The sequence below is a fragment of the Oncorhynchus keta genome, chromosome 10 (assembly GCF_023373465.1).
Source record: "Oncorhynchus keta strain PuntledgeMale-10-30-2019 chromosome 10, Oket_V2, whole genome shotgun sequence".
NCBI lineage: Eukaryota > Metazoa > Chordata > Actinopteri > Salmoniformes > Salmonidae > Oncorhynchus > Oncorhynchus keta.
Genome location: NC_068430.1, coordinates 35,498,877 through 35,521,626, shown reverse-complemented (window position 1 = coordinate 35,521,626; position 22,750 = coordinate 35,498,877). Strand labels below are relative to the sequence as shown.

The window sequence follows — 22,750 nt, the reverse complement described above, 5'->3', positions numbered from 1 at the left end:
TGAAAATGAAATGTTGTTGTTATTTGAAAGTGGCTCATTAACGTTATTGTACCTCAGAGAGGCGAGAAGGATGGCAGAGCAGATTTTGAAAAACATTTATTATAATCCCTCTAACCAGGGGTCTTATGGGGGTAAGGAACGTTTACAGCAAGCTTTAGCCGAAGAAACAGGTCACAGGTTAAGCGATGCTAAAGTGAATGAGTGGCTATCAGAGCAGGATGCTCACACTCTGCATAAGCCCGTAAGAAAACATTTTCCTAGAAATAGAGTTTTTTCTACCCACCCATTGTCCCAATTTCAGGCTGATCTATGTGACATGCTGGCCCTTGCAGATAAAAATGAAGGAAATCGCTACATGCTAACGGTCATAGATATTTTCTCTAAAATAGCTTTTGTCCGGGTCTTAAAAAATAAGCGCGGCGTTGAGGTGACCCGAGCATTTGCCTCTATCTTGAAGGAAGCAGGCGCACCCAAGAAAGTGCAGACCGATGGCGGAAAATAATTTTTTAATAAGACTTTTCAGAAACTCATGAAAAAGCACAATATAGTACATTTTGCTACAGGATCGGATTTGAAAGCTTCTGTGGTTAAACGCTTTAACCGAACTCTGAAGTAGCGGATGTGGCGCTATTTTACAGCTCACAACACGCATAGATATATCGATATAGTTCAAGATTTAGTAATTGGGTATAACAATAGTTATCATAAAAGTATAAGGATGAAACCCTCCGAGGTCTCTTCGGAAAACTCTTTTCAAGTCTTTAAAAATCTGTATGGTTTGCTCCCCCTTCGCCGTAAGAAAAAAATACATTTAAAATGTATTGTGGGGGACTTGGTGCGTATATCCAAGTTGAGGGGCGTTTTCGATAAAAAATACGTGCAAGGATACAGTGACAAGCTTTTCACGGTTACAGAATGTCTGCCGCGCATACCCCCGGTCTACATATTAAAAGATTATGACGGGGAACTTATAGAGGGATCTTTTTATGAGCAGGAATTACAGAAGGTAAAGTTAGTTAACCTGTTAAGTCGACCCTCTACCTTTTCGAACATTCTGTTAAAAATCGCGCAACATTTCAGCGCCCTGCTACTGAGGCCAGGAATATAGTATATGCATATGATTAGTATGTGTGGATAGAAAACACTCAGACGTTTATAAAACTGGTTAAATCACGGCTGTGACTATAACAGAACGTGCGTTTCATCGAAAAGTGCAGGAATATCTGATCACTGAAAATGGAAAAAAATATCCATCCGCGACTTCAAGGAATTGTTCAAAGTGAATCGAATTAAATGAGGCCGAGGTTGCAGTGCCTACAGCTTCCACACGTTGTCTAGAGTCTTGTCATTTGATTCGCAATTGATTCTTGGTCTAACCGAATCAAGGGAATCGATTCCCTCCGGTCTCCGACCGGATGTTTTGGTCGAGCTCTCTCCAAGACATTTTTTCGAAACAGACACCTATAGAATTGACATCGCCTCCTGATGAATTTTATCGCTTATTAACGTGTACTAATACCTAAAGTTGCATTACAAAAGTATTTCGAAGTGTTTTGTGAAAGTTTATCGTCGACTTTTTGAATTTTAAAAAATGACGTTACTTTATGAAACGCTATTTTTTTCCGTTTATCACACAGTCTTCACAGATCGATATCTAGGCTATATATGGACCGATTTAATCGAAAAAAAGACCCAATAGTGATTATGGGACATCTAGGAGTGCCAACAAAGAAGATGGTCAAAGGTAATGAATGTTTTATATTTTATTTGTGCGGTTTGTGTAGCGACGACTATGCTAATTATTTTATTTACGTCCCCTGCGGGTCTTTTGGGGTGTTACATGCTATCAGATAATAGCTTCTCATGCTTTCGCCGAAAAGCATTTTAAAAATCTGACTTGTTGCCTGGATTCACAATGAGTGTAGCTTTAATTCAATACCCTGCATGTGTATTTTAATGAACGTTTGAGTTTTAACTAATACTATTAGCATTTAGCGGTGCGCATTTGCATTTCCAGAGCTCTAGATGGGACGCCTGCGTGCCAGGTAGGACCAAGAGGATAAAGACAAGGTGTTTCACGTAGATGAGATTCTAGATCAAAAGAGAGAGAAAGGTCGCAAATGGGTGCTGGTCTGCTGGAAAAACTGGCCGCTAAAATTCAACAGCTGGGTATTAGAGAAGGATGTAGTGGAGGCATCAGGGGTTAATTTAAACCCCCATGCATGATAAAATACATCCTCATTCGGGTGTACACCGGAGGGCATAATGGAACACAGCGGCTTCTACCTGACTCTCCCCAGTAATGCATCCGCACATATATATCGTAATAATCAGAGTTCTAATTACCCTCTCCAAAGAATTACCATGAAAACCTTTAGCATACCTGTGGGCAGCAGAATCTGCAGTCAAGAAAACCTATTTCTAGGCCCTTTACCGCGATACGTGGTTATAGGTTTGGTTGATCATGCCTCCAATACGGGCAGCTTAAATAAAAACCCATTTAATTTTCAACACTTCAATGCAGAGTATGTCGCTCTGTGTCAGGACGGACGTCAGGTCCCTGCTAAGGCTTTCCAACCGCAATTTAATAACAACATATCTGTGCGAGAATTTTACAATCTATTCCTGGCTACCGGGAGGCATCTAAAAGATCTCTCTTTACCTATTGACAGAAATGATTTTGCAGAGTGTTACACAATGTATGCTTTTAATTTATCCCCTGATGAAGACACCTCAGGAAATCTTTCTGTGGTGTCCCAAGGTAACCTCAGGCTGGAAATGCGTTTCCGTACACCTTTAGCCTGTACCGTTAGCATGATTGTTTATGCCTGCTCTGATTCAATCTTGGAGGTGAATAGCCAAAGACAGGTTTTAGTAGATTATTATTAAGGATCGTTGAGCAAAGACATGAATACCCAAGAGTTGGAAGGGCTGATGAGCCGACTGATTGGAAAACAATTTTGCGGAGTGTTGGCTTGTGATGAATTACCTATGGAGAAATGCAATGTTTATTGTCAATACCCATCCTAAAAACATGCCGGGTGAACATTGGCTAGCTGTGACATTAGAAGAGGAAGGAGGAAGAAAAATCTCAACTTTTTTTGATTCCTATGGCTTTCCCCCCGGTTTTTCACATTTCCCCAAATCTATTAAAGAATTTCTGACCAACAACGGCTCAAAGACAAGACCCCTGTAGCTTGTAGCTGATAAGACCCCTGTAGCTTTTAAGACCCCTGTAGCTTGTAGCATAAGTCAGTAGCCAAAGGGGTAATGTGGTCCCGTCAGGCAAAAGCACTCGCTTGTCATAGACAACCCTGAATCTTTTAATGAGTGGGGCATTCCTCAGATGGAAGCCCTTTTTATCCCTAACAATCTTTTTGTAGGAGCTCAAAATCTCCAAGTCACTATTCCTGTCATTTAGGAACCCCTCGACCAAGCGTTACACGCTGGGCGTTTTCATAGTTTTGAGTCACTCCTTTGGCTTTCAATACCACGTGTTTCTTTTGCGTTCTAAAAGCATAGCTTTTGGGACCACAGGATGACAATTCTGTGATATGGTCACCCACTGCGAGTTCACTCGTTAAGCCACCCAGATAGTTGCTGAGTGGGGGGCTCCAATCCCCTGGTTTGCTAACATAGACCACAGAGTCTGTGTCATGGTAAAGTACCCGCCTCTGAAGCTGCTCCATGAGATTGTACAGTTCAAGTCGTCCATAGGCCGTGGTAAATGCTGCAAGAAACACATTTACATTACCCGGGGGTAGAACCCACTTCTTGTTACGTCGCCATTGCACCAAGGCAATGTCTTGACTCAAGAATGAAAAATGTGAAATTTCGTATTGGTCCGAAAAAACAAATTTCAAAAATTCTTCAGGTTCTTTAATAATCGACGTTGTTAGCATATTACACCTCTGCGCTAATTTGTCCCAAAGCGAATTTAAGTACAATTTCGACACATTTCGTTTGGTTTTGTTGACCTCTATTCTGTCAGGGTCAAGAAGGATGCCTTCTCTGTCATGATAGTCTTGAATGTACCTGTCTTTACTCTCGATCTGTGACCGATGCAGGATAGCCTGAAGCCATTTGCTTACATCTCAAGAAGGTCTTGATGTACTCTTTAAAAAGAGTGTCTGATTTCTTTGAAAAGTTCCATACTTCAAAGATTTTGGCCACACGATACCCCATCTCTAAAGCCTTAGAGAATTCAGCTGTGACCCATACACCTGTCAGTGCTCTTTCTTGATCGGTGTGATCACATGGGTTTTGTTGTATGTTTTCACTGCAGGTGCGCCAAAGGGGAAAGAAAAGTTTTCCTTGAGGGCCCCTGTAAGGCAACACAGGTATAAACAAACCCCTTGGAGGGTAGATTGTTGCTTTGATCAGACCAAAATAGTTTTGAGGTAAGTCAAAATCACGATGAATAATTTCAGGATGACCTATAGGATAGCATGAGGAACTCATTACATGCGGATAAAGGGATGTAAAATCCACATAGCCTATTGTCTCGTCGGGTTGCGCTACATACCTCAATGTCAAAGCATTGGTACGGCCGCCATACAAGGCCTGTCTTGGTTACAGAGGTTCTGGGGTGTCATAGCTGGAAAGGAATGCTTGAACATGAGGATCAGACTTTTTGAGGGCTGTCCATTCGTGCTCCCACAAAACAACCACTTTTAGACCGTAAGTAGCCTGTAAAGAATCAACTTTGTCTTGAAACTCTTGGTACATTTCCCCAAAAGTCTTTTGGGTTAGGACACACATATTCTGGGGCACAAAGCAAGATTTGCAACCATGGAAGAAACAACCGTTGTACTCATACACGGTCTCAACCCCGTCAATCTGGGTGTAGCCATCTACATGGTAAGAGCCAAATGCCTTCTCCCCTCGATTCAAAGCATGTTGAATAAAAATGTCTTTATCCTGGGCAATATACTCTAGCCATTGAATGGACCCACTAGAGTATGACTTGAATTGGCGTCAGTAGTTGTCAGGCGAGGGGATAGCTATAGAGGCTGTAGGCAGATAGTGTGTACGGTATGTTTTAATAATAATAATAATATATGCCATTTAGCAGACGCTTTTATCCAAAGCAACTTACAGTCATGTGTGCATACTTTCTACGTATGGGTGGTCCCGGGAATCGAACCCACTACCCTGGCATTACAAGCGCCATGCTCTACCAACTGAGCTACAGAAGGACCACATGTTTTCATGCATGCCAATGCAATAGTTGTACAACTCCAGGGGTCAATGCCTGCATCTTTGATTACCTCTTCTCTGAATCTGAGGCATCCTTCACGAAGTATAACCACATCATTGTCACAGTATGATTCCATCTCTTTATGGAAATCAAAGGTGCCATGTCTTACTGTCTCATACCAAGTCATGAATCTCTCACGCTCTTTGGGAGACATTTGATCACACCCGTACATTTCTGGGCTGGGATATGATCCGATATAATGTAGATTCTCCTCAGATGTGAAGAAGTGGGGGAACCAGCCTTTCACAGAGATTTCAAAACCCAAGGCCTCTGGCATTTGAGCCAATCTCATGGGTAAGAAGCTTCAACTGTCAATGTATCTCTGGTTGGAGGCTGGATCTACAAAACACAAGATTTTACTACCTTGAGCCATGACACTGGGGGCCACGCCTTGCTGTATCAAGGGGTTCAGAAGAAGGTAAGAGTCCTAGGCTCTAGCATTGTGCGCTATAAACGTAAAGTTTCGGTACTGTGGTTTTCTAAAATGTTTTAGAAAGAGTAGTGCACAATTGGATCCTTCTGCAGACTACTTTTCCCCCTTCAATGTCATGGTAGATACAAAAATAGGCAAATGATCCCCCGATTGCTGATTTGTCTCAAAATCATAGAACACATATTTCTCTGAATGTTCATCTTCAGCCAAGGGCTGAATATAACACTCGTGTGGCACTTCTTGAACCACTTCAGCGTTTCTGCTTTTCAGCGGCCCTTTACAGATTGGACAATGTATGATTCCACAAACATGTGGTTTGGGGCTATCTATTTTAAGGCTGTAATTGCAATGACATTTTGGGCATGTCTTGTTAATGGCACAAATGCTTACAGATTTACAGGCCTTAGGGTGCCATGTTTCAATTTTGTGTTTATCGTAACAGTAGGTCGAGCGACATGTACGATGGCAATCCTCACAGGGTGTCAAGTTTAGGGTTTGCATAGGGCACTCTGCATCCTGACGTACCGAACAGTTATAACGGCACGAGTGCCCCCCCTTTCGGGTGTAGCCGTTATGGCAGGATGGACACACATAGTGGGCACCTATGAACGCCGTGATGTTGGTAACGGCGTAGTAATGTTAGTTTTGCACATAAAAGTACAGAATCTGAGGGTGCGGTTGGGGGAGGTTTTGGAACTTCAAGAGAGCTGCATTAGCTCTACTGTGGTACAACACCACAATCTTGATATTCAGAAAGTTTTCAAATTTGATGTCTGAGAATGCCACCCCTTCCTGTATACCGAGACCCACCGCCGTTTGGATCTCTCTAGCCTTTTGCAATGCCGTCAGATCAGTACATCCGGGGTTAAGTAAATGCTAGGCCTATTGCAAAACATAGCTTATTATCGGGATTGTGAACGTTTATGAGATAGGCCCTTTTATTGCTTATGATTTCGGACTGCATTAGGCTATCAAGCTTCCTTCTCTGCCCAACACCCCCCTGCGGTTGACGTATTATTTGCACTACAAGCTCGAGGGTCCGATCGGCTATGATGGCTAAATTTGACTGAACAAGGCGTTCTAGCAGCGCGGTAAATTGTTCAAGATCAGCTTCGCCATTGGGTAAAATAAGAGATACTGTGTTATGCAGGCTATCTCCACAAATTTCCAACTGTAAGACATCACGTGGTTCGCCATAATCTCTTGCCGTCTCTAACAGATCGTTTAGAGTGTCCATTATCATCATGTAAAATACAGCATAGTCAAGATTCTGATTCCCCCATAGGAAATTGAAAAACTGTCGAATCTCTGTATTGTTGAATTTATTCCTGCACACAACCCTGACACGTCTATCAAGAACATCTGCCTCCAGATTTATTAGACAATTTTCCAATTCCCCAAAAATATCTTGTGGCGTTTCAGACTCTACGGACCTGGGCGTTACTGGTTGTTCTATCGAGGTTGGGGTGGCCGGGGGCAAAATTGTCTGACTCTCGTTCATCCGATTAATTAAGGTTATGAGGGCTTCGGGAATCTGGGATAACATGTTTTCCTCAGACGCCCCTGACTCGTTCATACGATTAATCATTTCTAAGAGTTCGGCGGGAATCTGTGTTAATATGGTTTCATCTAACGTTCCTGACTCGTTCATACGTTTAATAACTTCTAGGAGTTCGGCTGGAATCTGGGATAAGAGGCTTTCAACTGTCTCCCCTTGTTGCGGTAGTTCTGCCATTTTTGGATAATTAAGGGTGTTCATTTTTTGGGGTCTTTCTGTAATGGTTGGTGTTACATGTATGATTTAAGCGTCTGTATTTGCGTTTTCTAATGGGGTTGCTGTTTAACATGCGTGGAATTGTTCTATGCCAGAATAACATATCGTCTCTGTACTGTCTCTCAATTAAATCCCCCAGTCGTTTGTATAGCAAAACGTTCCTCGATTTCAAAGCCCTGGAAAATAATGTGAAAAACCTTTCTTGTTCGGCTGCAGGTACTGAGGCCGTAGAATTGACTGGGTCGCTAAGGTTGGCCGCATCACAGAATAGCTGGTCGTCAACATCTGACATGTCATTAAAAACAGGTCTCTCGGGTGTTTCATCGGGAATGCTCGGGGCGCCTGAATCCCCCAGCTCTAGATGTATGTGGCCGTCTGTGCCGTTTTTCGCCGGGGCGGAGTCTGGAATGAAAATAATACATACAAAATTACGTTATTAGATATAAACAAAATATATGTTAGCTACATACAAATGTCAAATACCTTTCCGGTATAATAATATATATTAACAATACATAGTTAAAATACCTCGGCTTTTTTGGCGCTTGTTGTGACGAATCGCCGAAACCGGTGGTGTGTGACTTTTTCCCTCTAGTGTTTCAGATTCTGCTGGGCCTGTCTCTGGGCAGTCTGAAAAAACATTATTTGTCCTTGTTTTAACATAGGCTATCAACAGAGCTATAACTAATAAAAAGGCGTATAACTAATAACAAAACTGTATAATGGTCTCATACCGTGTCCCTGGAGCGCCGGCTCGTGAAGCAGCAAGTTCCCTGCCCAACAGTAGTTTTCGGGTGGGCTTGATTCAGAGCAATGTACTTGGGCCACCATTGTTGCTCTTGTCAGATGCGTGTCAGATGTCCATAACGCATCCTTTATCATTCCTGGCTGTATGTCGGCTGTAAATACATAAAATAGTTTTTTAAAATAGTACACCCTATTTTTTCATTTTTATATATAAATATTCTTGGGTATGTGTTTAATTATAAGGACTTACAACGAAAAAAAGGCCGATGGCGACTGATTGCCCGACTTTTGCTCCTGTGAACCCCCCTCATGTTGTTCCAGATCCGGTAAATCGCGTAAAAGCTGCGTAAATGTCGGGGATCCTAAACACCATTAGACAATATTAACAGTTATACGCTATATCTACACTTGTTTAACCTATATTGGCCTTTTGGCCTGAAATACCCAAATAACTAGGGGTTAATATTACAATAATATTCAAACAAATCTTAAAATATGTTTTTCATTTACTCACCTCCAGAAATATCCATTATGCGAGATTCACTTATTCAGAATATATATATTTTTTAATCTGTCCGTGCAGCTCAATATTCGGGCCTGTATGTTTGCGCTAAAGCAATGCTAACAGCGTTAAAAATAGTCCCTAACTATCTAAAAGTATGGAATGAGTTTCGAGAGATGTATGCTACACCCCACCCATGTATGTCTGTTTTAGAGACCCCAAAAGGCTTTGAATTCAAAGTACCGTTCTGTCTGCATTGGGTTTGCTAGAATCCCTGTGCGTTGATTAGATATCAGTGTTTAACCCCGGGCTGTCGGCCTATATCTTGACAGGCCATATGACGGATAATGTAAACCTTGGTTTCAAACGATTTTCTACAGATAGAGCTCTGGGACCCCGGGTTGAACCCACACCTTAGGGTTTATGTAACACACACATACACACCCACTCCTGTCGCTACGCCACAAGCCCACTCACACACACCCTCTGATTCTATTTTACTTCGCGACAGAGCTGGAAGACGTTGTTAAATAGGCTTTCCCATAGTTAAAGGGTGAGATACCGTTTTTTAAATTCCTTTTATTGAATTCCAAAATATTTCGTACAACCTTTAAGACATGTTTGAATTAAGTAACACATTTGAATAATATTTAAACATGCATCACACGTGTTTTATGTAAAAAAAACCTTGGAGGCCGGTCTTTATACATTATTACAAACTTTAATAAAACGTAATGTTCATAACATACCCATGTAGGAATAGACTATAAAATAATACATGTTTTTTCAGATCTTACAGTTGTCTGCGCCAGACCCTAGCGTGAGAGAAAAGAGCGGTACCCCTTAGTTAAATGGGGGGGTATACATTTTCAAAATTAACACCTACATTTTAACACACGTTATAATTCAACATTTTTTACTATTTCATCCAGATATAGGGGTCCTGTTAGCCCTGAACATTATCCGTTTCCAATTCCCCATCGCAAAGTCTTTTCCGCGCTCCGTCGAAGCTCTGTCCACTTTCCATCCAGGGAAAGATCCGCCTCCGACCTTGTTGTTCCGGGGTATGTCTCAACGATAACCTCGGCCATCGCCATAATTGTTCACGATTTTCGAAAAGACTGTCCAGCTTATTCATCAGGGTTCGGAAAATGTGGTAATCGCGCCATTTAAAACTGAACATTATTAGAAAAAAAATTACATCCTTGCATGCTTTGGAGGATACATATGAACTGACCGTTTTCGTAGCATTTGACCTGTCAAATTGTTCACATACTAAAATTGTCACTCTGGAGTCCGGGGTATAAGCCATTGAAGTGACTCTTAGAGCCATCAGATAATTTCGTCCACAGACTTGTTCTTCCAACGCATATCCTGGCAGCCTTGAAGCACTCAGGGCACGTTCCATTTGACACAAAGCTAGCCTTATTTTAAGCCATTCTCGCATCCTTAGCGCTGGAGAAAAAGGCTTGGGTTCTGCACGATAAAAGGGTTGGGACACGCTGTCTGTGAATATCTTAACCGTAGATTCCTCCGGGTTGAATATGTACGACATATGTCCCTCGCTTGTACACAAAAATCCTTTAAAACATTCTGGAGCCTCAAGCAAAATATCCTCCATGCTTTTGGCGTTGGATTCATGACATGAGCTGCAGAGCACTCTGAGAATTCCCCTTGTAGACATATTTTAGATTTTTAATATTCAGGTCTTAAAAATGGCTTGTTCTGGTATTTATAAAGCCTAGGCCCCAGATACATAACCCTGGACATTCCTGCTTCATAGATAACAACCATAAGGGAGATAAAGCCTGGGGGGTGGGAGACATACACGGTCCCAAAAGTTCAAACACTCAACCCCCAACCTCCCCAGTTCAACCAGCCCCCCTAGACATCAAGCACCATGACTACTTCAAAGCATACCATAGAGATATAAAATAACACACACCCTCTAACAGGTGAACACATGAACAGGGGGGACGGGCCGGAGGCCCATATTCAGACATGTATACGTCATCATGACGTACGGTCATCAATCAATCATTTTGACCCGTGCCGTCTACTGTATTCTCTCTAATGTCATATTCACAAATGTAAATTTACAGACTAAACACAACATTTTCTCACCTTACAAAAAGAAATTGAACTGTATTTTAAGACAATTAAATACTCTACTAACTAAAAGAAATGCTGTTAGAATAATATGTATGTCCCTTATGTATGGTCCTTGTGTAATGTGATATTGTACCCCCTAGCCCAATTGTCCTTTGTATATTATTTATATATACCTGTGTTCCCACATGTACTTCATGTATTGATTTGTTGTTAATAAAAAATAAAAATATTTAAAAAATAAAATAAAAAATCTGCTTAAAATATTTAGTTTCCTTCTTTTAAAATATAATTTGAGAATCATGGATGACACCGTCTTTAGTAAGGAGTTTCTGCGAATCATTTTTGTTAGCGTTCCTGTGTGGAAGATTCAGAAAGAATTTGGTGAATTTTTCTCCATATTCCATCCAGTTTGCTTTATTTTGGAAATATATCACATTAATATGGGGTCAATTTCACGCCATATTGAATTCAAAATAAAATAAATGGTCAACATGAAAAATAACGTTGAGAAAGTAAACAGGTGAAATAATGAATGTTGAAATCAAAACCCAAACAATTGAAAGCAAAATGTATAGAATTGTAAACAAATATAAGACATCAAAAGCAAAACCCAAAAACTTATAAGCAAATCATTTTAAAGCGAGAGCAAAGCTCTATGACAAATTATTAAAAATAATATTTGAAAAGGAATGCAAAAATCATTTTTGGTTAAACTTTCCCAGCAACCAATCCTATTAAATACATGTTGCCTACGCTCTTGCCTGCATGTACTACCTTTTGGTTACGCTACTCGTATCTTTGCTTTCGATGTCTGTTGATGTCTGTTTCTTTGCTTTCACTGCCAGTCTTTTCCATTGAGAGTTTAGGCATTATTTTTCCGTGAAGGGCGGGGTTTAGAGGGAAGCATAGACAATGAGTCTCCATTGGTCCGCTAGTTTTGGAGTGAAAGTTCAGCTTAACCCAATCAATGATTTTATGTGTCACTGCCTCTAACCCTTCTAACTACCTAGGGAAACATATGAATTACCTGTTGTACAACATTCAGTGCAGGTGTTGGTAACTGATTCGCCATGTTCAGAACATGCGGGCACAGGGGGAAGATTTGATGCGTAGTGGTACGTCAGACCGCCTCCTTAAGTAGGCAATAGAAAAAAAGCCTGTCTATCATGTTCATTGATTAGGTTAAGACGAACCGTTACTCCAAAACTAGCAGACCAAAGGAGACTCTAAGTCTACGCCTCCCTCTAAATCCCACCCTTCGTGGAAAGATAATGCCAAAAATCGCAAAGAAACAGACATTGAGCGCAAAGATACGAGTAGCATAACCAAACGGTAGTACATGCAGGCAAGAGCGTTGTCACGCCCTGGCCATAGAGAGGATTTTATTCTCTATTTTGGTTAGGCCAGGGTGTGACTAGGGTGGGCATTCTAGTTTATGTATTTCTATGTTTTCTATTTCTTTGTGTTTGGCCGGGTGTGGTTCTCAATCAGAGGCAGCTATCTATCGTTGGCTCTGATTGGGAATCATATTTAGGCAGCCTTTTCCCACCTGTGTTTGTGGGTAGTTGTTTTCTGTATAGTTTTAGTTACCTTACAGAACTGTTTGGTTTTCGCTTTGTTATTTTCTGTTCTAGTGTTCTGCTTTAAAAAAAAAATATCATGAACACATACCACGCTGCACCTTGGTCCTCTTCTTCAGACGAGCAGTACAGAACTACCCACCACAAACATACCAAACATCGTGGCCTGGGAGGAGCAGCGCTATCTGGAGGAATGGACATGGGAGGAGATATTGGGAGGCAAGGGACCCTGGGCACAGGCTGGTGGATATCGCCATCCTAAGGAGGAACTGGAGGCAGCTAAAGCAGAGCGGCGACGCTACGAGGAGTTGGCACAGCGGAGTAAGCACGAGAGGCAGCCCCCCCAAACGGGGAGAGTGGCTGAATCAGGGTACAGACCTGAGCCAACTCCCCGTGCTTACCGTAAAGAGTGTGGTACTGGTGGGGCACCATGTTATGGCACGGTGTCTCCAGTTCGCTCTCATAGCCCGGTGTGCTATATGCCAGCTCTCTGCAAGTGCTACGCTAGAGTGGGCATCCAGCCAGGGCAGATTGTGGCAGCTCAGCGTGCTTGGTCTCCAGTGCACCGTTTCGGCCCAGGTTATCCTGTGCCGGCTCTGCGCATTGTGTCTCCAGTGCGCTGTGACAGCCCGGTTCGTCCTATGCCGGGCTGAAGTGGGCATTCAGCCGCCCGGTCCATCCAGTGCCTCCTCCAACGACCAGGCCTCCAGTAGGTCTCCCCAGCCTGCTTCATCCTGTGCCTCCTCTACATTCTCAACTTTATTTTTTATTTTTTTCAATACATATGGTGTGAAATTGTCCAAATACGTTATCGTTAAATACAATATCGTTCTTGAATAAATTCCTCCAGTTCTTTTTGTTTTACCTCTAACTTGTTTTGTACCTCTGTTCTACTGTTTTATTGCCATCTACCTGTACTGTTAGTTCCTGTATTTCTCTTGTTAGTCTTGTCTCTTTAGACAGAAACAGTTTTTTCTTTACTGATGAATATTGAATTGAATGACCTCTGAAGGTGCATTTAAAAGTATCTAAAACAATAAAGGGATTGGTGGAACCTACTGTATATTGTACTGGAACATTCCGTTATAAATGATTTTGTCTTATTTAAGAACAAATTGTCCCCCATTAGACTTTGATAAAATGTCCAATTATCCATTTATTTTTCAAGCTCCTTTTATATGTTGAGTCGTGTGTGTGTGTGTGTAGCACACCGGGAAATGGCCTTGAAAAACCTTCCATAGCGACAAAGATCTAGGCATATACAGGGCAAGAGAGAGAGAGCTGCAGAGAGATGTCCGTCAAACCACTGTGTTCTAATCTAAAATCCAATTAAATGACTCAGAGTCTCCGACCTCACCATAATTTCCCCCAGCAGCACCCTCCGGCTTCTGCAGATTTGCATTCTCTCTGTTTCTCTCTCCTCATTTTCCCTTAGTATGTACTTCTCGCTTTTTTCTGAATACACTGTGTTTTCCCATCATTCCTTGCTTGGTGAAGTTTAGTGCGCGTGTGGCGATGGCGAGGGTTTGATAGTCAGAAAGGTAGACACTAGAGAACGTCTTTGATTACTCGTGTATTTGAGTACTATGTGTGTATGTGTGACAAAGAGAGAGAGAGCACGATACACTCTTAGAATAAGTAGTGGCTCGTGCAGAAACCCTGGAGAGCCTCAAGGAAACCCTGGAGTTCGTCAAGGAACCATTGCTAGTCAATTGTTTGAATTTGCACCTTCGATTGGATGATGGGTTCTTGGAGACACCTTTAATGGTTCAATGTAGCCAGAGGAAGAAGCGAAGCAAGCGGTTTTACACCACCCAAAATCTGTACACAAAAAGAAAGGCCACGAAGTTAGGAAGTTTTGTATGGAACTCAATGAGAACATGTCTAATTTGGTCAACAAAAAATGTAATTGCTCAGTTGCTACGTGTGGCTTATTTGATCAAATTAGAAGTTTTGTAATGGTTAGGTTGTTACGGATGCACTGATAAAGGTGGACGCACGTCGAATTTCTGCAACTTTGAAAAAACAACTTTATATTGGAGTTGTGGCTGTTGTCATAGGATTTGGCCGGTGTAGGTCGTCATTGTAAATAAGAATTTGTTCTTAACTGACTTGCCTAGTTAAATAAAGGTTAAATAAAAAATGTCAAAAATTAAATAGAGAGATAGAGGACTCATCTTGGATATAACCAGTTTTAGCATGGACATTGCCATTGAAGGCTTCCACCAGTTTAAAGTAGTCAACTGGGTGGATATTCCTAATAGTTGGGAGCAATCAGTGGGGAAGAATAAGAAAATTGACTACTTTAAAATGGAGATAGACTCAATGGCACTGCCCATGCTGTCACAGGCGCGATAATGGCACAGATACAAAGACAAGTAAACTCTATGGCCTGTTGTTCACATGCATATCTGCCCTCGCATTGGCTAGAATGGTCCCACCTGATCTATTCTCCTCCCGCCTGCCTTCATCTTTGTATTCCCAGTGAGTGGATTTGATTAATCTGGCCCAGGTGCCAGGGTAGGTGTGTTTTGCACAGGGTGAAAGTTCATTGCATTCCTTTTGGAACTGGGCTGCCTCCCGGGTGTGAGCCAGGTGCCCTGTTCAAAGCCCATAGAGAACTTGGCTCAAAACAAATGTGACGTAATTAAGCACAAGGAGTAATGAGTAGGATTCTTTACACATGGGTTCCTCAAATAGCCTTTTCAGAGGCATAGGTGCAAGAAGTAGGGGTGCTGCACCCCCTGAAAATTTTGAAGAAAAATCTGAATATGAATAAATAAATAAAATCACAAAGGTAGTGCACTGGGCTTTTACTTGTATTAGTGAACCAATGTAAATCAAATCAAATCAAATTGATTTATGTAGCCCTTCTTACATCAGCTGATATACCAAAGTTTTGTACAGAAACCTAGCCTAAAACCCCATACAGCAAGCAATGCAGGTGTAGAAGCACGGTGGCTAGGAAAAACTCCCTACAAAGTCCAAAACCTAGGAAGAAACCTAGAGAGGAACCAGGCTATGAGGTGTGGCCAGTCCTCTTCTGGCCAAGATGTTCAAATGTTCATAAATGACCAGCATGGTCAAATAATAATAATCACAGTGAACATGTCAGGGTTCCGTAGCCGCAGGCAGAACAATTGAAACTGGAGCAGCAGCACGGCGAGGTGGACTGGGGACAGCAAGGAGTCATCATGCCAGGTAGTCCTGAGGCATGGTCCTAGGGCTCAGGTCCTCCGAGAGAGAGAAAGAAAGAGAGAGAGAAAGAGAGCATTAGAGAGGGCATACTTAAATTCACACAGGACACCGGATAAGACAGGAGAAATACTCCAGATATAACAGACTGACCCTAGCCCCCCGACACATAAACTACTGCAGCATAAATACTGGAGGCTGAGACAGGAGGGGTCAGGAGACACTGTGGCCCCATCCGATGATACAGGGAGACAGGGCCAAACAGGCAGGATATAACCCCATCCACTTTGCCAAAGCACAGCCCCCACACCACTAGAGGGATATCTTCAACCACCAACTTACCATCCTGAGACAAGGCCGAGTATAGCCCACAAAGATATCCGCCACGGCACAACCCAAGGGGTAGACTTCAGTAGCATGCACACATTTTTTTTGTGGCATCTCAGCTTTGGCAAAAAGGTAGTTGTATTATTAACAGCCATATCTTGCAGGATTCAATAGTTGGAATTGTAAAAGTTGTTGCCCTCTCCCTTTCTCCGCGATTGTCATTCTCATGTACAGTATTCACAAAGAGCAAAATCCTGTCCTCAAAGATTTACATCAAAAGGTGCAGAGTTATGGGCAAAGACACAAAACATCCATATCAAATTAAATATTTTTCTTGATCAAATAACATGGAAAACAATCACTTTTTGTGCAGTATTAATTTACCATCCTTACAAACCACTTAATGTAAATGTACATTACTGTATTGTACATAGGCTGGTCATCTAGGTTTATACCTGTAGACTTTCCACCACCATGAAGAAAAACAACACACAATACAGTAATTGGTAGATTGAGACATCAAATGGTTTATGATGTTGTGGCTCAGTTGCTAGAGCATGGTGTTTGCAATGCTAGGGTTGTAGGTTCGATGCCCACGGAGGACCAATATGAAAATGTATGCACTCACTATTGTCCGTTTAGCTGAATAAGAGCTACTATATAAAATGAATTAATAGATCAGTTTTCACACTTAAATACGTTGCATTTGCAAAGTATTTCAAGAAACTGGAAAACATATATCAAGCAAGTATTTTATATTCCACAGATATTATCAGATTAACTTTTTTGTACAGATAATTATGAGACTCAGGTTACAAATGCTAGTAAACCCTCAAATACATTTAGTTTTTTTTAAATCACAAAAGTAGTGCACTGGGCCTTTACTAGTCCTGTATTAGTGGGCTGATATAGATATCTTCAGTGCAGGCAACAACAAAAAACTTCTGCATCCACCTCCCCTCTGCAAAAAAAAGTCGCACCAACACCCAACTACTTCCCGCAGCTGTGTTCAGAGGGGTTCAAGGAACTTTTTGAACTGGAAAAGGTTCCCTATGTATGGCCATTTGTAGAACCGCGAAAGGTTCTTCCAGACTCCTTTACTTATAAGAGTACAGGATACAGACTAGAGAAGAGGTTCTCAAAGTGGGGTCAGCCGCAGCGATGGGAAGTACTTCTGCTACATGTATTTGAAATATGTATTTCAATTACTTCTGAGTATTGTGTCATTTGTATTACACTGCGCTGAACTATACTCCAATGTATTTTGTAACCAGATACTTTTGAGAGCTGTAGATTTGTATTTTCAAAATCCAAAATACTTTTCTATATTTTATTTTTTATTGCGGTTCACAATTTTGTGGGCCCCTTTCATCCTGCATTGGTGTAAGTCTGATGACAACCATTCCTCTCTGCAGAGCCTCACAAGCGCACTCAGGTTGTATGGGGAATGTTGCTGCACAGCTATTTTCAGGTCTCTCCAGAAATGTTTGATCTGGTTGAAGTCCGAGCTCTGTCTGGGCCACTCAAGGACATTCAGAGACTTGTCCCGAAGCCACTCCTGCATTGTCTTTGCTGTGTGCTTAAGGTCATTGCCCTGTTGGAAGGTGAACCTTCACCCAATCTGAGGTCCTGAGCACTCTGGAGCAGCTTTTCATCAAGGATTTCGCTGTACTGCTCCGTTCATCTTTGCCTCAATCCTGTCTAGTCTCCCAGTCCCTGCCGCTGAAAAACATCCCCACAGCATGATGCTGCCACCACCATGCTTCACCTTAGGGATGGTGCCATGTTTCCTCCAGACGTGATGCTTGGCATTCAGGCCAAAGAGTAAAATCTTGGTTTCATCAGACAAGAGAATCTTGTTTCTCATGGTCTGAGAGTCTTTAGGTCCCTTTTGGGAAACTCCAAGTGAGCTGTCATGTGCCTTTTACTGAGGGTTCGCTTCCGTCTGGCCACTCTACTATAAAGGCCCTGATTGGTGGAGTGCTGCAGAGATGGTTGTCCTTCTGGAAGCTTCTCTCATCTCAACAGAGGAACTCTACAGCTCATAATTTATGTAGGTTAACGTTTCACCCTCTCACATGTAGAGATTCAAATGGTCGAATATGGACTGACAGTAGCTTTTCCATCCAATTGGAGACAGATTTTAATATGAATATTGTGTATTCCGCATAAAGAAAAAATGTGCATATTCCCACCAGTGGTAGGCCTATGTTTCCACCAAATAGATTTGATTTAAAAAATCCGTGCGTGACGAGGTAGTGCACACACAATGTATTTGTTGGCTTAAGTGTTGTCTTACATTTTCATGTGCCGAATAAAAATCTAAAATTGAATGTGTTTCCATCGCATTCTTAACTACCGATAGTTTTGTAACAACAACGGTTGAGTCAAATAGCAAATGTGCCAACTCAAGTCTTGGCACCTGCGCTCTAGCCAACAGTTTGCAGATATAGTGCGGGTAGGCTGTGCAGATTGTCTAGTCTAGGCTATATAAGGAGATTATTATGGATAATTATAGATAATTATCTGTCAGTAAAATTACTTATGGGAGAAATGGCGGTGGAAACGACATTATGCAAAATTATTGATATAATAACCATCATATCAAAGTAATTATTATGATACAGATTAAATAAATGATGATGAACTTCACAGGGTGGTGAAAATGCTCATTTCCGATAAATATCTTACTCTGGTGACATGAACATATACTTGACTCCCATTTGACAAATAAAAAATATTCGGGGTTTTATCCAGAATAATCTCATCATGTAGATTTGCCTATCTGCCTAGCCTACCCGCACTGTAGGCTATCTGCGAGTTGTTGGTTATGGAGCACGTGCCAAAACCAGAGTAACACATTTGATGTTTTTGTGACAAACCTAATGGTAGAGATGAAAATGCGATGGAAACATATAGAACTTTAGATTTTCATTCTGTACGTGGAAATTTAAGCGAAAAGGTGTGAACTACTTCATCACGCACTGATGTTTATCCACAAAAAGTCAATTTGGTGAAAACACACCACTTGTGGGAAAATACGCATATTTTCTTTTTGCGGATTCTATGGTATTTGTATGAACACCTGTCGCCCATTGGATGGAAACCTAGCTACTGACTGCTATTTTGTGCAAGTGTCTGACATATTCAGACAATGTACTGTATAAAGTAATTTAGTTTTTCACTAGCCTACTGATACCTGTTCATATTCAAGTCAGTGTGATTGATTGAGTGGACCCCTTCCCTCTAGCAAATACAGGGGAAAATAGAGGAAAATAACCAAATGAAATGGAAAAATGTCTGAATACAATGTGTTTATTTAATAGAGTATGAAAAGGTCGACGGTTTAATGCTCGAGCGCACCTGTTTTTCTTGCATCATCTCCTCATAATAATTCCCCGCTCTGAGAGAGAGGGTGGGTGGAGGGGGTGTAGTAGAGTGTTGTAATATACACGAGAGGGAGCAGAAGATATTTCAGGATTTTGGGAATCACACGGAATTACTACAAGGGAGCGTTCGCCCTTCATGAATCCCTCCCTCGCTTCTATTCCATTCCCTCTTCAACTAAAGCATTCGATTTCCCTCCTGCCTGCAGATCGTGACCGTATTGGATGAAGGATGCGCCGCTGTGCTCCAAGAGCGACTCCCCGCTGCAGTGCATGTGTTAACGTTTGACTGATCTGTCTATGTATGGGATTTTTCACTCTCTGTGGAGAGACAAGGAGCTGATAGCGTCCTGAGAGGGAAAACGTTAAAAGTTGGAGGAATTAACTGATTTATGGACAGAAAAAAGGTCACTTGTAACTACTCTTTCTTGTCCCGTGGATGATTTTTTTCCCCAATCCGGCGCTAAAGGCGCGAAATGATTCCTGTCACGTAGCGAAACAACCAGCTGTCCTGGAGCCCGCTGGAGTGAATAGGTGCTCCGTGCACGTGAGAGATAGCGCAGCGCGCGGACACCTGCAGTACATGTAGCGGGAATTCCCCTCGTAAACCGTCCGGAGAAGGTAAGTTAAAAACCTCTCGGAAGATATCTATCCATTTACATTATGTTTATGATTCTATTTAGGTTATAGCCTACCATTAGCCCACCACCATTTCATCCACTATATATTTTTTCCATCTTTATTGTTAATTTATCGCTTGAATGATTTTTTGTTTGTTTTATACATTGATATATATTAAAGAAGGTTGAAGAAATTGTTGAATTAACATTTTGAATTATGCAACATTAACATACATTTTGCAGTAGAAGCCATAGGCATATGCAACACATAGCCACAGGAAGTAGGGGTGCTGAGGGTGCTGCAGCACCCCCTGAAAAATCAGAATACATTTGAAAAAAAAAAAATATCTAGATATTTTTTAAGAAAATCATTTTTCACAAAAGTAGTGCAATGGGCCTTTACATAGTACTGTATTAGCCATCCTACATAGCGTATGTGGCTCGGGCAAAAATATTTTTTCTGCACACCCCCTGTAAATTGAATAAAACATTTAAAAACGCAGCACTACCCCCCCAAACTACTTCCTGCGGCTATCATACCACGGACCCAGCACGTAATCTGAGTCAGTAGAAGTGTGCACTTGGTTTAGTGGGTCTTGAGGAGACGTCCATAGAGCGCCATTACCAGCTCAGTGTATGGGATGCGTGCCGAAATACTGTCCTGCTGAGAAGTCTGTCTATTGAATGGTTGTTTTTCAGGATGCTTTGCAATGACAACTAAACCGATGTATATTTAAAGTGGGCCAAGTGCATTGTTGTTACTGTATACTGTATTAGTAGGCTACATGATCTAGATGTTTATTGTATGCTACATTGTGGCAGGTAAATGTTATAGAGACCAACTGTCATTGCAAACCCCACTGACTGTCATATAGCATGGCTACCTTTTGTTGATTTCAATTCATTCAATGAATGCAGTTAGTTTATTTGAGCTTTTCCTATGGAGGCCAAATGAAGGCGAATGAGAGAAGAGCCCTGGCCTGCTACAGCATAATAGACTGGATGGACTAGTAGCACTCAGTCCTAAGAGCAGTCCTTTAGGTGGTCAGGGGCGTCACTGTAGTAAAACAGCTTTGTTTTCATGCAGCCATTTATCACCTAAATGCATAGAGTACTGTCAGACAATCACTCCTCCATATTTTAGCCTTGCCCTATAGACTACTGTGTATTTGTTTACTATATGAATGTGAGCTTATACTGTAAATCTTAAGGCATTTTTAACTCAAATACTCCTAGGATGTTGAACTAAAAGTGAATGAAAAGTAATTATTGCTTAACATATTTATATGGTACTGACTCAAAACGAAATAAGTCACACCAATTCTACATTGTTAACCATTTATGTAATTTTATCAGTAACTTACTTTATTCAGTGGCGGATTTAGGTATGGGGACATGGGCAGCCACCCAGTGCGGCATCTTGCCGGTGGCGGCAAGGGGCGCCCACACAAAATCATTTGGAATGGTGACTTTTGCGAGATCGGTTTTCTATCGCTCATTTGCACATCACGTCAATGATATCATGTCACCGTGTGGGACTGGGGGTCAATTAACCTTGTCGGAGTGGGCACCCATATCTAGTTTGTGAGCTAGGCAGGCTACTGCCTGGAAAGGTCTCCCACTCAGAAGTAGAAGATGGGGAGGGGGGCAGGGGTAGGTTGATCTCAGGTCTCCCCACTGGAAGCGCGAGGTAGTGGGAGCGGGGGAATCTATCAAATAGTGCCCTTCTAACTTTGTACAGTACTAATGCATTAGTAAAATTAGTCACACTACGAAATGCTACCAAATAAACCACAATTCATTCATAATACTGTGAATATATAGTTTCACAGACATATAGTTGCATTTTTTTCTGGTTTGTGCAAAATCGTGAAGAATAATATAAAACCATTCTGCACACCACCAAGGTGAATTGGTTTAGTCTTGGCTCTTGGTTGACAGTGTTGCGGGATGGGTAATGCATTGATGCTCGAGTACCAAATCAACACAAATGGGTAAGAAAAGGTCGAAGCCATCAGTGCCCAGTTTAGGAAAAAGAGGAAAGAAGAAGAGGAGAAACGCGCAAAAGATAAAGGTATTGCAGCTATGTCATCTCTTTATGAGTATAATATTATTTACATTTACATTTAAGTCATTTAGCAGACGCTCTTATCCAGAGCGACTTACAAATTGGTGCATTCACCTTATGACATCCAGTGGAACAGCCACTTTACAATAGTGCATCTAAATCTTTTAAGGGGGGGGGGGGCTGAGAAGGATTACTTTATCCTATCCTAGGTATTCCTTAAAGAGGTGGGGTTTCAGGTGTCTCCGGAAGGTGGTGATTGACTCCGCTGTCCTGGCGTCGTGAGGGAGTGTGTTCCACCATTGGGGAGCCAGAGCAGCGAACAGTTTTGACTGGGCTGAGCGGGAACTGTACTTCCTCAGTGGTAGGGAGGCGAGCAGGCCAGAGGTGGATGAACGCAGTGCCCTTGTTTGGGTGTAGGGCCTGATCAGAGCCTGGAGGTACTGAGGTGCCGTTCCCCTCACAGCTCCGTAGGCAAGCACCATGGTCTTGTAGCGGATGCGAGCTTCAACTGGAAGCCAGTGGAGAGAGCGGAGGAGCGGGGTGACGTGAGAGAACTTGGGAAGGTTGAACACCAGACGGGCTGCGGCGTTCTGGATGAGTTGTAGGGGTTTAATGGCACAGGCAGGGAGCCCAGCCAACAGTGAGTTGCAGTAATCCAGACGGGAGATGACAAGTGCCTGGATTAGGACCTGCGCCGCTTCCTGTGTGAGGCAGGGTCGTACTCTGCGGATGTTGTAGAGCATGAA

General features: G+C 42.0%; 1 protein-coding gene across 2 annotated transcripts in view; it reads left to right on the top strand.

The window, feature by feature from the left end:
• Nucleotides 1-19,374: 19,374 nt before the first annotated feature.
• The window catches only part of LOC118389489 (G-protein coupled receptor 22-like), an 83,262-nt gene continuing 79,886 nt past the window's right edge, over nucleotides 19,375-22,750 (top strand). For both annotated transcript variants that reach the window (XM_035779397.2, XM_052526935.1), the window contains exon 1: nucleotides 19,375-19,937. The gene's annotated coding sequence lies outside the window, so the exon portion shown is untranslated. The remainder of the gene's footprint in view (nucleotides 19,938-22,750) is intronic.